At 42.8% G+C, this 15,571-nt stretch overlaps 1 protein-coding gene across 2 annotated transcripts in view; it reads right to left on the reverse strand.

The window, feature by feature from the left end:
• Positions 1-15,571, reverse strand: part of LOC127799470 (uncharacterized) — an 89,518-nt gene that overhangs the window by 6,124 nt on the left and 67,823 nt on the right. The window lies entirely within an intron of this gene.

Consider the following 15,571-nt stretch of genomic DNA (forward strand, 5'->3'; position numbering starts at 1 on the left):
CCCTCTCTCATTCACTCTCTTCTCTGTTCTCGCTCTCGGCAAAATGCCTCACATTTTGAAATTTGATTTCAAATTTTACTGCAACTTGCCTCCAGTGCGCGCGTCCATATATATATATATATATATACACTTATAAATTACACACTTAACCCCACTAATTTCTCATTAATTCCCTTGAGGAATCTTCTAATTACACTTGGGGATTTTATAATTACACTTGGACCCTCCAAGTTTTAATTAATTATCATCACACCACTTCGATTATTGATTTTCCCAAAAATTAATAACCGACACTTACTTGGGAATATCAATTTTGTCCCGGCGCCTGCGTGGGATCTCTATTCAACCCGAAAACGCTTCAGGGTTGCCTTACTCGCAAAACCGGACAACCCTTAGGATACCTTCAGCTTCCCGGAGGTCTTCTACGACCATTCGGGACTGGCACCCATTCGGACTTGTATCGAAATTATTTCGAAAATTATTCCCGGTCGGACCGCTTCCAGCGTCATTACCCTCATCTCGAGACGCTCACTAATCTCTTCCCCTCTTCTCTGGACATCCAATTCCCGGTTGCTAATTCGGTAATTTTATTAATTAATTTCTCGAAACCGGCTCTTGGGCTTCCCGGACCACCTGAGATCCTTTCAAAATAATCAAAATTATTTATTTTCAACACCATGTAATATGGGGTATTACATTCCACCCCCCTTAAAGGACGAAATTCACTTTGCCTTAATCTCTTGCCCAAGATAATCACATTCTCCGGCTACTCTCCGAATCCCCTGCTCGAGAATCTCATAGCTGAACCATTTCTCAGCCTTTACCTTGGGTTATTCCCACCTCAAGGCTTCACTTAGGCATTTGGTCCTCCGCCTCTCGAGGACATTCACCAACCGAATACCGCCTTGGCCTCCAGCCAAATCGCACCACTGGTCGCTGGTCATGCTTACTGCAACGATATCCATTTCTGGATGGATTTTCTCTGCCTCGAAGCGTCGCTTTGCATTTTACTTCCCATTTTCCCATCAATCAAAACGAACTCTTGCTAACATTGCATCATTGATCAGTCTACCACGATTTTACGCCGATCACACACGGCAACGTTTCCCATTGCCAAACACACATGGCCACGATTTTATGCTGGTCCAACCAGCAACGTCTTAGCACTGATCATCGGCCGCAATGTGTCTTTTAGTGCCCACAAGACACTCTGACACCCATTCCACCATGGCATACTGCCATTAATCACAAGCATGCATAGTTTGAGTCGATCCTCATGGCAATCTCTCATTACCGATCAACTAACCATGCTAGCAATTCACGGGAAGCAACCAATTGGCCCACCCAGCCAGGTTCGACCATTCCATACATAGTCTATTACCTTGACCAACCGACCCTTATTTATCGATACGATTATGCATAATCGATATACTCAACACCATGCTAGGTTATTTCACATTTCAACCACACATGCACTACTCGAGACCACCTTGAGTTTGGCGATGCACGCACCATTTCATTCTCACTTCGAGCTTAACCATGCTCGGGCCACAATCTTCTCCCAACCAGGAGTTTCTCTCATAAGCACACAGAATACTTTGGCCTTCTTTTCTGGCCGATATTGCACGCTCGTAAGGGTCTCATACCCATACCAAGGGACTTTTCACTGAGCAACCCCCCTTCAATTTTTCGCCCCATTTCAGCTTTTACAATCATGCTCCATGCTAGGTCTTACTTTGGCTGATAACCCTACCACAAGTCAGGGATCCTACCATTGCGCTTAAAGTCGCGGAACCATTAATCGGCCCTCGTCATCACCCACGGTGCGTGGCACAAGTGATTGGCTTATTACCATCTGCACAATCACTTATTGCATCGCACCTGCAGGATGATTGTGCCTTTGGTCCGCACCATCACAAGCTAGCATGGTTACACCCCCACTCTTGTAGCGGTCTTCTAGCTGAATTTACTCGTCCAGCTTCAATTTCATTGGGACCTTTCAATTCTCACCATTTCTCAACAGAGCCTTTTACTCTAAAGGCACGACACTTCCAGCCATCTTAAATCAAATTCATTCTCAATCCGTAATAAACACCTGACTTAAACCATGCATAATGGTTCCCTCTGTCCTCCTCGACAAGGACAACACCATGACAGCAACGAATTTCCTTGCATCTCAAATTTCACAGGCACCAGCCTTCATGGCCATTCACACTCAGCTTCGAGGTCCTACCATGCACAATAGTTACCTTTGACCTTCCTGACAACATCTTTTCCCTGACAGCGACGATGACACTACTATGTCACCTCGAAAAACTCGCTACTCCATGAATCTCACTGGTCATCGCAACCAGCACGACCCCACTCTTAGGCCGCCTTCCACATATCACTTTGCTATGCTTATAGCAACTAGCTAATTCCCTAAGAGACTCTAGCTTCTCCCGGACTTTTATAACTTTTGCTTCAATCATCTCACACCACTCGATGAGCAACCACATGGGCTCTATGCCACCATCATCAGCTAAGACGACCTCTTGCCATCGCTTGGCGCTACATTCAACTGCAACCGCGACTCCAGAGCCACCTACGCTATTGGCCGACTGCTTTCACGACGCCACACCACCATAGCCAGACGTTGCATTGCTGCTACCCCTATCACCAGTCAGCGTCTTCGGTCGCCATCGGCTACCCCCGGCCGGTCACCAATCGACTCCACTAGATACTTTCTTCACAACCATTAATCCCTAACCACGAGGTCAAATCTTATCAATTTCCCACACAAGGCGTCCCTTTAGCTGTATCACCCACAGCTATTAGGTGATCTCATCACCTAAACACCATATCTAGGAACCAATTTCGTCCCACAAGCTCTTCTTTCGAGCTCTTGTCACCCACTGGCGACATTTTAAGTTCGCCCTCAACTTTCATCTGACCAACTCAATTAGCTCTAGCCGGATCGCTCGGCTCACAACCAACACAACCTTCCTCCAGGCACTACACTTGCAATCATCGACTATTGCCTCGATTTAAGCTCCACTCACTGGAAATCACCCCATGTTAATCCCGTGGAACCCACACTTCCACTTAATACCATAGGACTCATCTTCCTACTCAGGTACTTGCCATTACGCTGGCTTTCCCCGGGTGATCTCTCCTGATAAAGTTGGAGCGCCTTAGGAAGTTCATCCTACACTGTTGCCCCATGCTCAACTTTTCTTGGAAGAACATCTCAAGTTCTACCCAGGCTACATTTCAACACTACCATCTATAACTCCCGCTACGGAGTAACACTCCTTCAAGCGGCACAATTCTGCCCTGACCAATCATCTTTTATTATTTTGGATCTCTTTCTCAAAATTCGCCTGGTCTAGCCACCAAGACCCACTGAACTTTTATGTACACGGTCAATCAACAAGGCTTTACATCACAGCCCTCGAGCCTCACGCTCCTATCATTGCCATTAGGTGCTACCACCTGGCCACTGATCCCGTGTCAACAACTGAAAACCCATCCAGTGCTGCATGAGGATACTTCCTCATTTTCTCACCGACACAATCAGGATCACACTAGACTGTGCAATTTCAACCCTTCATGGATTTTGAACCGTGCCTTATCCACTTGTTCAGCCTGCCACAACTCACATCACAGAATTAGAGATCTCCTTTACTTGAAACCTTCGCACGCTTCAATAATCTCCTCTCATGGTTGGCTTCCAACTCGTAAGTCTCGCCCTCCACGGCACTTACGTAACATTCTGGAGCCATTTGCCAACTCCACCAATAAACCCATCTTCCCGCATTATCGCAAGGTCACACTGGGTCCATCATCCAAATTTACCATAACCATTTCAGTCAAATTTAACCACAACTGTATTAGCATCCTTTAGCAAGGAGCATCGCTACGCATCTTGATATCACATTACAAGACATCACCCAACCGATTTACAAACCTTCTGCTACCATGACAACAAAAGGCACTACCACGATACTTCAACCCTCTCGGAAATTTAGGTTTGGCCCAAACATAACCTACAGCACACCCCAGGTTTTCGGCATCTAATCGTCTCCACCGCAGACGGGTTACTCCACATAGAGGGCTGCAGTCCCTCCTGTGAACTAACTGTCTATATCCAGTGGTCCTTAACATTAGACCCGTCAACCGTAGGCATCAACTGTAGCGTTATTCCCACGCTAGACCTGTTTCTTTTCCACAGGTTTCTTTCGCAAACATCTCGAGATGCTATAACGCATCAACATTCGTTAAACCGCCTCAACACCGCCTATTACTCGCAGCTGAGTTGCAGAACTGACCACCGCTTTCGCCACCCCTATCGTGCATCTCACAGATCTTCAGCCCCTGACCATCTGCATATTCACTGTGTTGCCCCATGCTTTAAGCGAGCCAACACCTGGTCATCACTACCGTGTGACTCCCACACTCCCATACACTGGCCCAACACTGGTTTCCCATCGTGTTGGCCTGTGCTTCAGAAAGTCAACACCTAATCATCAATACCGTGTTGCTCCCTTACACTGGCCCAACAACAGTTTCCTACAGCATGACTCAGGTCCCACTGTCTGCTTCGCACCTCGTAGCATCACCCCACCAAGCTTCTTACTCGGCTACTAGTCTATCAGAACATTACCGCGTTCTGCGATTTCTCCATAAAACTACTCTAGATGTCCTATCCCTTGCAAAAGGCTATCGGTCTCACCTGACCAAATTTCCTAAGGTGCTACTCCAGATCTTTGGCATCTGACCGTCACCTGCAGTTCACTAAATTGCTCAGGCCCATGGGCCACTTGCTCTCAACGCGAGCCAACTCCTTAGTCCTCTGCCACACGGTCCATAGCATCAAATCCGTCACATCGAGCCTTGCACCCATAGCATCAAAGCTACTTAAAACCTCCCTGAGCTATGATGGTTCCACCACCATCTTACCCAAGCCATCTTACTTGGTTATCCTTGCCTTGATAACCTCAAGCTCATATCATGAGCCTTGCTTCTCAAGACTCTGCATCTCTTACCTGCTTAAGAGACTCTTAAACCACTTCACATCTTGAGGTCTCATGATCTTACCCCACAAGATCATACCTCACGACTCTCACTCAACATTTGAAAGCTCCAACTTTCCATAACAGTGGATCCAAATCCATCATGATTCATTTCACCACCTAGCTCATCCCAGAGCTTGATTATCAACAATCTCTCAATCCACAACCAACATGCTGAGCCTATCTCAAGCTCTGTACCCATAGCCATAGAACACCTACCATTACCCTCCAGGTAAATCGAGACCTCCCGTCTCTCGTTGCACACCCACGTATGCATTCAGTCACTCTGCCCGACCTGGCCTTCCCGCATGCCTTGCTCGGGCTTCCATGACTTGGAACTAAAATTTCGGGGCCTCCACATCACTCACCATGCCCATGCCCATTCAGCATCCAAAGTTGGCATTTCTTGTGCGCGCATAGCCCATGGATGTCCTGTTGCCACACACTCATCACCCTCGACCCACACACCTGTTCATACCCTTCATTGGGTGACCTCCTCGTCTCCCATCAAAGATCTCGAGACCTTAGACGTTATCATGACCGCAGGCATCATAATGAGGGTCTATTCACCTCTCATCTCCTGACCTTAGGCGTCCCACCAGACCCCAAGCGTCATAATGAGAGTTTTGATTGGCCCCTCATCCATCAATCACATGAACGGTCTTTTGGCCCTTCACAACTAGGACTTCTAACCTGATGGCTCTCACACGCATATTAACGCATGCCCGACTTCTTAATCCCAAATCTGGATTTCCCTGGATTCCAGCTCGATCCACTTGGGATTTCCATCTCATACAAACACCCGCTAGGGTCCACTCATACCCTAAGCACATCCTCTCCGGGATCATCATGACAATACGATCACATCGTATCAGATACATCTAGCATCCCGACTCCCCTCAGAGTCCTTCCAGATTTTGCTTACGTCATGTCTTCACTGACCATGACATACAAATGCATTACATGCACACTTCCCATAGAACCTCACTGTACCACTTCCAAGGGGCAACTCTATTCTCTCGAACATGCTCGACAAATCCCTAACATAGGGATACTCCACTAATCCTTTCTCGGACTGGTCATGCATCGGTTTCGTGTCCCCACACGAGCCTTAACACTTCAATCTCAAGGAATTCTCATCCTTAGAACATACCATACACCCAAATTCCAATATTCAAGTTTCTTGACACCACACCCACACTTGGGTTTTCGGTTCCCCATTGCCCTGACCCATATACCTCTTACGAGTACATCCGAGCATACCATTCAAACCATTGCAGGTCTCAACGCCTCGACCCAATCCCTAGGGTCCTCGGACCACATATCCTTACTTTCGAGGCGATCGGATCAATCTCACATCACAATCTCGAGACCACAAACCAACTATTCTCGACCCCAACTCAGCAGTTAGGACATTCCGACTTACATCCAAATCATGCCAAACATCCTTTATTCCAAAACTCTGGCAATTACTCACATTAATCACTTATCCGACCATACATGATACCACTAGCACGCTAACTTTCCCCATTCTTATAGCTAGCCAAGCTCTGATACCAACTGTAACGACCCGCTCTCACTTACGGGCGCCACCGGTAAATAATCGACCGGATTCCTCACCCGACAAATCACAACAGAAGGGTTGGACTATGTTTCAACAGGAAACGCCCTAGGTGGGAACTAGGCTTCGTCCTTTCCTTCGCTCCACTCAGGAATCGATCCCAACTCAAACAAGAAAAACTCAGCGGACCGAGACCCGAAACCCGAGCGAGCTTCACCTCTCTTCAGCTCGCCTCATAGCAAGCCAGAGGTGACCTAGGCACAAAACTAGCATAACAAACACTTCGTTGAGTATTACGATTTATGAGAATATACCTCGCTGATCTTTACTTGGTCTGAAACTCAGCTTGTCCAACTAAGCCATATACAACGAACAATCTCACAATCATTTATCACACTATGATGATTACAATAATTAAATACATTTAACGCTCAACAACACATACATTTACTCCCAATGGTATATACAAGAGATAATAAAATACACAACTCGGGCAACATAACTAGTTGCCACAATAGCCTCCCGGTGCCATCCTTGCTTGCATCTGGACTTGCAACATCTACACAAGAGGTAAAACCTCATGAGTCATAAAGACTCAGAAAGGGTGCAACGCATGAAAATATGAATATAACCATGTTTATGTATGTCAAATGCATGCAAATGAGGCTAGCCCCACGCATCCTCACAACCCACTAAGGTTTGAGGCATCAACCTATCAGCCCCCACATCACTAGTCCTTCATATGGCTATAGGTCCACTAGTTCTCGCATCACGCAAGTGTTAACCACTACATGTAACCCGCACCTGAGCCATCGACGGCCGCCTCAGCGCATCCCCGCGCCATCGCCTCTGCCTCAGCCACGATTGCTGCCTCAAGCATCCACCGCTGCCGCTAGTTGTAGGTCGCTGGTCGGCCATCGGCCGGCCACCATCTCCCTCACTCGTTCTCCCTCTCTCTCGATCATATTCCCAGTCCCGAGCTCCCTCTCTCATTCACTCTCTTCTCTGTTCTCGCTCTCGGCAAAATGCTTCACATTTTGAAATTTGATTTCAAATTTTACTGCAACTTGCCTCCAGTGTGCGCGTTCATATATATATATATATATATATATACACACACTTATAAATTACACACTTAACCCCACTAATTTCTCATTAATTCCCTTGAGGAATCTTCTAATTACACTTGGGGATTTTATAATTACACTTGGACCCTCCAAGTTTTAATTAATTATCACCACACCACTTCGATTATTGATTTTCCCAAAAATTAATAACCGATACTTACTCGGGAATATCAATTCCGTCCCTGCGCCTGCGTGGGATCTCTATTTGACCCAAAAACGCTTCAGAGTTGCCTTACTCACAAAACCGGACAACCCTTAGGGTCTCCTCAGCTTCCCAGAGGTCTCCTACAACCATTCGGGACTGGCACCCATTTGGGCTTGTACCGAAATTATTCCGAAAATTATTCCCGATCGGATCGCTTCCAGCATCATTATCCTTATCTCGAGACACTCACTAATCTCTTGCCCTCTTTTCTGGACATTTAAGTACCGGGCGCTAATTCGATAATTTTATTAATTAATTTTTCGAAACCGGCTCTTGGGCTTCCCGGACCACCTGAGATCCTTTCAAAATAATCAAAATTATTTATTTTCAACACCATGTAATATGGGGTATTACAAACTACCTCAAGGGAAGAGTATGCTCAATTCCTTTAGTTCCAAGCAACACAGCACAACCCGTCATCTATAGCATCTTTTGCTCACACCGATAACCCCACTACTTGTTTTACACAATCCTCTTCTCTCGGTCCATGGATCTTTGCCTCAAGTGTTACTAACCACAAGTTTGATAATAGTTCTCTATTCTCTAATATCCAAAGTTCAGAGTCTTTACCTCGTGTTACACTAGTTAATGGCTCTCAAGCATCAATCAACAGTATTGGGAGTGTTAAACCCCTTTCCACTTTGCCCTTATCATTTGTTCTACATTTATCACAATGTTCCTTTAATTTACTTTCTATCAATTAACTTACTAGTGAGTTTAATTATGTCATAACCTTTTTGTCTAATTTTATCTTTGTTCAAGATCAAAGGATTAGCCAAACAATTAGCACAAGGCATGAGTCTCGAGGATTATACTTGTTAAATAAGATAAATAAGAGGTATTAGTGTAATTAACTTAAAATACTTGTATATATATTATCTTGTATTATACACTTTTAATAGAATACATAGATTATTTTATTCACATGGTATCAGAGTGAGGTTGCAAGTTCGAGCCGCTGTAGAAGCAAATTTTTTTTTTTTGGGGGGGGGGATTGTCGGGTCCCTAGAACCCAAAATTCTTCTAGGAGCTCGCTGTGGAGGTTCTGTATTGCCAGGGTTTAAGGAAATAAAGTTGCGCCTCTACTAACAACTATAACTTTTGGTACGGTGGTAAGCGCTTAATCCTGGGTTTAACTGGTATCAGAGCCATTCCTAAAACCCTAACCCTAGATCCCGCCGTTGCTGCCCTTCGATGCCGCTGTCGGCTTGTTCTTTCCGCCATTGGCCACCTCGTTACTCGTTGTCGTGAGATCTAGTTTTGTTACCATCAATTTCAGTTTTCTGGAATAGCCACTAGTCGATCACGACTGTTTGCCTTCAGTCGTCATTCGATGACCGCCGCCTTCATCTTCGTCATCGTCGTCTTCTCCGTTAGTAGCCATTGCTAATTGCTCCATCCTTTCATCTTGCGGCATATTATTCTTTGTTCTTTTCGACTACCTGTTCGCTTTCCTTCTGCCGTCGCTAACTTCACCGCTACTACTGAGGACCTGTGCCTTCGCCACCATTAATCCCCCCGGTCGGGATATAGTATATCATAATCATGGACACAGTCAGATTGTGGGATATACGAATGTTGATTGGGCAGGATCACCTAGTGATAGGTGATCCACATCTGGATACTGTGGTGGAAACCTAGTCTCTTGGAAAAGTAAGAAATAAATTGTTGTCATCAGTTCTAGTGCAAAAACTGAATATAGAGCAATGGTCGTAACAATATGTGAGCTAATATGTAATGTGCTGAAACAATTAATTGAAGAGTTGGGAGTTACGTAGGTCAAGTCTATGCAACGGATTTGTGACAATCAGGCTGCAATGCATATTACTTCTAATCTCGTGTTTCATAAAAGAACCAAGCATATTAAAATTGATTATCACTTTGTTAGAGAAAATGTGCTCTCTGGGGATATAGTTACAACATATGTGGGTTCCAACGATTAGTTGACTGATTTACTCACCAAGTTGCTTAGAGGTTCTCGTGTAAATTACATTTGTACCAAACTTGGCATGCTCAATATATATGCTCGAGTTTGAGGGGGAGTGTTAAATAAAATAAGTAAGGGATATTAATGTAATTAACTTAAAATACTTGTATATATACTCTCTTATATTATACACTTTTAGTAGAATACACAGATTATTTTATTCACAATACTATCTCTCTTCATCTGCTCCGTCTGTGGCTCATACTACCATTGCTTCGCCCCTAGAGGTAAATTGCTTATTACCTTAGAGTGTGAGTCATCTCTATCTAGTCTAAAGAAGATGGTTCCCAATTTGTCCAATATTTACCTTAAGAGTGTGAGTCATGTCTACTCGGGAAACATAATCCTAGTTCATTCCCAAGTAGAGTCAATAAGCATGTCAGTTCCCCATTTCCAGTTCATTTTGACGTGTGGGGTCCTAGTCGTGTGCCTTCAAAACAAGGGTTTCGTTATTTTATCACCTTTATTCATGATTTTCATGTACTATTTAGGTACATCTAATGAAAAATCATTCAAAACTATTTTCCATCTTTACCACCTCTTGTGTGGAAATTCACACTCAATTCAATATGTGTTGATTCCTATGTGAAATTCAAGAGAAAAAAGAAAGGAAAGCTGTCGTCCACGGTTGGAAGCTAATCTAAAGTGTTGAGTTTTTTAGAAGTTTCTAAATTCTATTTAGGATAGTTTCCTAATTCCAATTTAGGATACTTTCCTAAAGTGTATTGTTGTAAACTTTCCTAAGTTGTAAATACTCACCCTGTAACTAGGGTTGTATGATAATGAAAAGAGACACATGGTTTTCATTCATTCTTACATGGTATTAGAGCTGTGCTTCTAATTTTTTCCAGCCTTCATTGCACCCCAATACTTTATGTTTCTTCCTAGCCTTCATTGCCATCCTTCGAAAGCTAGTGCCTTCAACTCCTCCTTGCTATTTTGCCTTTACTACACCATCCTACTCCGTTTATCTCACCAAATATGTCTGAAATCTCCAAGATTGCTCTATCTACGACCTCAAGAGAGACTAATCCGTTTGATCAGCCCACAGGAAGTCTGCCTACAAGTGATCTACCCGGGATGCACCACTCCTATCACTTGGATGGCCAAAATTACCTACAGTGGGCTCAGTTGGTGAAGACCTTCCTAAAAGAAAGAGGAAAGATAGGCCATTTAACAGTATTAGGCCCCAAGGTATCAGATCCCAGATTCCCAGCTTGGGACATAAAAGATTCCATGATCATGTCATGGCTGTGGAGTGCATACAACATGAAGTTAGTAAAAACTATATGTTTTTATCCACTGCTAAGACATTTGGGAGATGGTTAGGCAGACTTACTCTAAGGTTCAAAATGCCTTAGTCATTTTTTAGATTAAAATGAAATTGAGTAGCACTAAGCAAGGGGCCTTAATAGTTACTGAATATTATAATAAGATGAAAGGGTATTGGCTTGAACTTGACCACTACCAAGACATTAAGAAGATATGTAGTGAAGATGCAGCCACCCTTAATTTTATTCTTGAGAGGGATAGAATTGTAAAGTTTTTAGTAGGTCTCAATGCAAAATATGACTAGGTTAGGGTACAAGCCCTTGGAAAAGAAAAACTTACATCCCTTAAGGAAGTTTTTTCTATTGTCCAAAGTGAGGAGAGTAGGAGAATAGCTATGCTTGGTGAGACCAACTCTAAAGGATCAGCCATGCTAACTAATAAGGGAGAAGGAACAAAATTCATAACTCACAATGGAAGTTTGAGGGGTCACCCAAGTCACAAGGGAAAGAAGGATTGTGGTGCACCTATTGTAAAAAACCTAAACACACTCGGGAGACTTGTTTCAAACGTTATGGAAAGGAGGTCATGCTGCAAAAAATAGGGAGTTTCAGAAATCTACCCTCTAGGAATCAAGCCTACCTTTCGAGCAAGCAAGAGGAGGTTATGGATAAGGCAAAATCTATTGCTAGAGCTAATCTCAACCAACTAAATGCAGATGAAATCAACAAACTTAAGGTGTTTTTGAAAACCATTTAGGATGGGTCATGCTTTCTTTCCCAACAAGGCAACTGCTAGCACTCTTAACTCTCTTATTGCCTCAAAAAACCGATAGGGATAACTTGTGGATTCCAGACTCAGGGGCTACAGATCACATGTCTCATGACCTCACTATTTTTGACACTTATAAGTCACTTGAAATTCCTAAACATATTACCAGTGCCAATGGGACGTCCATTCCTATAAAAGGTCAGGGCACGGTCACTATTAGCCCTATTCTTCCTGTCAAACAGGTTTTGCATGTTCCTAACCTATCTACCAACGTGATTTCTGTCTATCAAATTACTAAGGATCTCAATTGCCATATTTTTTTTTTCTTCTCATGCTTGTGAATTTCAAGAAGTGAACACGAGGAGGATGATTGGTGTTGTTGAGGAGTGGAATGGTTGTATCTCTTAAGAAGGGAGAATTTGAAGCCTAAAGGGACTCAACCTAAGCTAGCCTGCTCATCCCAGTCTTCTACAACTCTTACTCACATCTGGCTTCATTCTTATTGGCTAGGACATCCTCTTTTTCCATTACTGAAAAACATGTTACTCACAGTAGCCTACTTAATTAATAGAGTACCTTCTAAACTGCTTGGCCATCAAAGTCTTTTTCAATGCCTTTCATCCCATTTTCCTGACATCAGCCTACATAACTCTCTTTCCCTTAAAGTCTTTGGTTGTGTAGCCTTTGTTCAAATTCCTAAGCAAAATTGAGACAACTTGATCCTAGGGCTCTTAGATGTCTCTTTCTTAGCTATTCACCTACCCAAAAAGGTTACAAATGCTACCGTCTTTCCACTAGAAAATTCTTTGTTTCTAAGGATGTGACATTTGTTGAATCTCAACCATTTTTTTGGCTCTTCTCACCTTGGTCCCCAAGGAGAGAATCAGCAGATGGGTGACCAAGGAAGTTTCCTTCCTAATTTAGATTTAGTTCCTACAGAGACAGAAGAGACCATTGGATCAACATTTGAACCAATCCTTGATCATCACTCACCTATTTCCAATGAGCAAAACATCCCTGACCAAGCAGGTAAACTTGAGGTTTCATCCTCAGTAAGGTTCAAGGGCTCTCCTTTTGTGTACCATAGAAGACCTGAGCCTATTCTACAATCTCAACAAGGATCAACATCTGATTCCCATCCAAGTACTAAAATGTCTCATTCTTTCTAATTCTAACCCTAATGATCTGGATATTCCTATTGCCATTAGAAAAGGGATTAGAAGTTGCACCCAGCATCCTCTAGCCAACTATATCTCCTACCACAGACTTTCCCAAAGGCATAAAAGCTTTCTGACTTCCCTAGACACTATTGTCATCCCTAAAACGGTGGATGAGGCTTTAAAGGGTCAGAAATGGAAGCAAGCTATGTAGGAGGAGATGGGAGCATTGGAGAAAAATAAAACATGGGATCTAGTGCCTAGATCAAAAGGGGTGGTTCTAGTGGGTTGTAGATGGATTTTTAACTTAAAATATAATGCAGATGGGTCTTTGGAAAGATACAAGGCTTGATAAGTGGCTAAGGGCTACACCCAATTGTATGAGATTGACTAATTGGAGACTTTTGTTCCAGTAGCAAAGATGACCATTGTGAGGATCCTTTTATCTCTAGTGGCCCACTATGGATGACAACTACAACAACTAGATGTGAAGAATGCATTTCTTCATGGTGATTTAGAAGAGAGGTGTTCATGAAACCATCGCCAGGGTTTAAGAAAGGAAAATCAGATGAAGCGTGCAAGTTGAAGAAGGCACTCTATGGCCTCAAGCAGTCACTGAGAGCCTAGTTTGATAGGTTCTCCAAGGCCAAGAGACACATGGGATACCATCAGAGCAGTGGGGGCATACTCTCTTTTTTAAGCACTCATTAAAGGGAAAAGTGACTGCTTTTCTAGTTTATGTGGATGACATTATTGTCACAGGGGATGACATAGAAGAACATAAGGTCCTAAAGAACAAGTTGGCTCAAAATTTTGAAATAAAAGACCTGGGTTCACTCAAATACTTCTTGGGAAAAGGTATTTTCCTATCCCAATGCAAGTATATTCTAAATCTTCTAAAGGAAACAGGTCTGCTGGGAGGAAAAGGAGCTTGCACTCTAGTGGAACCTAATACTAAATTCGGAGGAGATACTAGCAGTCCATCGGTAGACAAAGGGAGGTATCAAAGGCTGGTGAGTCGGTTGATCTACTTGTCACACACAAGGCCGGATATTGCCTATGCAGTGAGCTTGGTAAGCCAATTTATGCATAGCCCTATTGAGGATCATATGCAGGCTGGAAGAAGGATATTGTGTTATTTAAAAACAACACCAGGCAAAGGAATTTTATTCAAATTAGGTGATACTTCGGACATTGAAGGCTATACAGATGCAGATTATGATGGATCTTTAATTGATAGAAGGTCTACTATTGGGTATTATGTGTTCTTAGGGGGAAACTTGGTCTCTTGGCGAAGAAAGAAGCACGGTATAGTGGACTATGGCACTTGGACTATGTGAATTGTTATGGCTAAGAATTGTTCTAGAAGATCAAAAAAATTCTGTTAAAGGTCCAATTAGATTATTTTGTAATAATCAATCAATCATAAGCATTGCTCAAAACCCTGTGCAGCATGACAAGACTAAGAACATTGAGATTGACTGGCATTTTATAAAAGAAAAGTTTGAGAAAGGTATGATTCAAATTCCCTATGTTCCATCCGAGAAACACGTGGTTGAACTTCTAACAAAAGGGCTAGAAAACTACCGTCCACTGCTGGAAGCTAATCTAGAGTGTTGAATTTTTTAGAAGTTTCTAAATTTTGTTTAGGATAGTTTCCTAATTCCAATTTAGGATACTTTCCTAAAGTGAAGTGTGCTGTTGTAAACTTTCCTAAGTTGTAAATACTCAACCCTATAACTAGGGCTATATGAGAATGAAAAGAGACACGGTTTCATTCATTCTTACAATGTGCAAATTTGTGTTCTTTGTAGTGATAATGCACTTGAATATCTGTCTACACCTTTTAGATCTTCCATGGCAATGTGCAAATTCACACTCAATTCAATGTCATTCTTTTAGGACATTGTGGAAAGTATTAGCAACAAAATTGCAGTACAATAGTGCTTATCACCCACAAACAAATAGGAAAACTGAAGTAGTAAACAGGAGCTTGGGGAATTTGTTGCGTTGCCTTCCAAAAGACAACATCCGACAATGGGATCTAATTTTACCACAGGCTGAATTTGCTTATAACAACACTTTTAACAGATCTACTGGGAAGAGTCCTTTCCAAGTGGTATATGGAACAAATCCTAATCAAATTGTTGATCTCATGAATGTCTCCAATCAGCATATGGTTAGTGATGATGCTGTTGCTTATGCTAAGAATTTGAAAGAGGTACAAGAAGAAGTTAGGAAAAGGCTTGAATGTGGATCAAACGAATACTTGAAGAGCTGAAGTTTTCTCATTTAGTACCTATAAAAGTCTATTGTGACAACAAGACTGCCATTTCTATAGCTCATAATCTAGTATTGCATGACCATACAAAACATATAGAGGTGGAAAAACATTTCATCAAGGAGACGATCAATGCTGGAACAATATGCATGCCATACC

Source organism: Diospyros lotus, chromosome 4 (genome assembly GCF_014633365.1).
Source record: "Diospyros lotus cultivar Yz01 chromosome 4, ASM1463336v1, whole genome shotgun sequence".
NCBI classification, from domain to species: domain Eukaryota; kingdom Viridiplantae; phylum Streptophyta; class Magnoliopsida; order Ericales; family Ebenaceae; genus Diospyros; species Diospyros lotus.